This window comes from Lagenorhynchus albirostris, chromosome 2 (genome assembly GCF_949774975.1).
Source record: "Lagenorhynchus albirostris chromosome 2, mLagAlb1.1, whole genome shotgun sequence".
Lineage (NCBI taxonomy): Eukaryota > Metazoa > Chordata > Mammalia > Artiodactyla > Delphinidae > Lagenorhynchus > Lagenorhynchus albirostris.
Genome location: NC_083096.1, coordinates 105,982,958 through 105,984,823, shown reverse-complemented (window position 1 = coordinate 105,984,823; position 1,866 = coordinate 105,982,958).

Sequence of the window (1,866 nt, the reverse complement as noted above, 5' to 3'; positions counted from 1 at the left end):
TGTCAGACTACTCATTTGAAAAATGCCCTTTTTTAAAAAAGTATTGACCACTAGGATTATTTTCCTTCTGAGACTGATGAATTCTCTCTGTTCGGCAAATAGTTGGTAGTAAATTAACAAACATTGACCTGACTCAAGTAATATATGAAAGATAGATGTATTTCTTTCTAGAAATGTGGCTCACAATCAAGTTAACATATTCTCAGAAAATTAACAGGAAGAAAAATTTACCAAAAGTGCAAGTAAGGAGGCATTCTCTAAGAAAGTTTAATATTCAGGGCTGTGTTTTCAACTTTCCATTAATGTCTTTTGAATAGAAAAGTTGAAATACTCGACTTTAAGAATAGAATTTGGTTGATATGTAAGGGAAGGTAAAAGGAGCTAGTGTTTTAAAAGATATCCAGGTTACAAGTTAGTTCTCAGGGAATTTCAATCCCACTAGAGAATGTTGCCTCAATTTTTGGTGTTTTGTAGTTAAAAATTAGGAAGGAGCTTCCCTATTCATATTCTTCAGGTTTTTCAGCCTTCTGAACACTATAACGACAGATAACTCCCTAAAAGATGATATTAATAGGCAGAATAGTCATTTCTAGGGGAAGATTGAGAAGGTAACTAGTTAATGCCATTTCCTATTACTATGGAATCTCCCAGAATATTCAGCTATTTTTCATTGTCAGAATATTCAGCTATTTTTCATTGTCATTTCATTTTTCATTTCATTTTTAAAATTCTTATTGCTCAGACTCTTGAGATAAAACTTATGGGTGTTTTCATTTAATAAGCCTTAGACATTTATAACTATTAATATAACAAGCTACAAGTATTGGTTTTCAAAACAGGCTGCAGCTCTCTAGCATTTTTAATGAAACTTTTCCTTATAAGGAGATGCTTATGGTTGTCTTAATGACCTAAATAAAAATGTGGCTCAAGAATGGTTATTCCAAAGAATTAAACTTAGTTTATTCAAAATCTGAACATAAGTCATCAAGTGATGTTATTAATCTCTTACGTTCCTGGCATCAGTAACAAAATGGTGTTACAGATGTCAGAGTATTGATTGCATGAAATCTTGAAACCCACAAAACTCGTAGGCTTAGGTCTTAGTAATTTCTGCTGTTTATGTAATTTCAGCCCTACGCGTCACCGAAAAGTTATTTATCTTAAGAAACTGTGGCCAAATTTGGCGGGTAATGCTGTCTGCCAGTGTCTGCAGATGTATTGTTTCCGCCTACAACTGTGTGTGCTGTCTGTGGTCTTTAAAGAACACTAACACCAGGCAGAAATGTCAATTCTCTGTTCAGATTTTTTCCTATGTTCTTAGAACTGACGTTGCCATTTCCTAATTTTGTCAAATTAGGTGTTTCAACTATCTTCCTTTCTTGAAAGCTGGGTATGATCACCCATGTACTAGGTAAGTAATCAGAAGTAGTTAATGCTGTGTCAAACTACAGCAGGATTTTCAACAAAGTCACCACAAAGTTCAGTGCTAAGGCAAGTATATAGTAAATAACGACATTTTAGATACCTGAAGTAAAAAGGCATGATCTTCGCAAAGCAGTTGGAAGTTGGCTGAGAAAATTATAAAAATGAAGTTCAGAAGAAAGAGATTCCAAAATAGTTTGTGCTTAATCTGAGCTGCTATTTTTTTTTTCCTCAATAGAAGAAAATGAACTAAGGGAATAGAATTTCCCTATCCCTAACCTCTGTTTTGAGTACTTTAAAAAATTAGCAATGTATGTAAAAGAATTCTAGAGGAGCGAAAAACTTATTTGGAGAGTATGTACAAACCCTTTATAAGGCAAGAAAGATGACTACAAAACATGTAAATGTTGTATCTTTTTGGCCTTGCTGGGCTTAGTTCCCTGA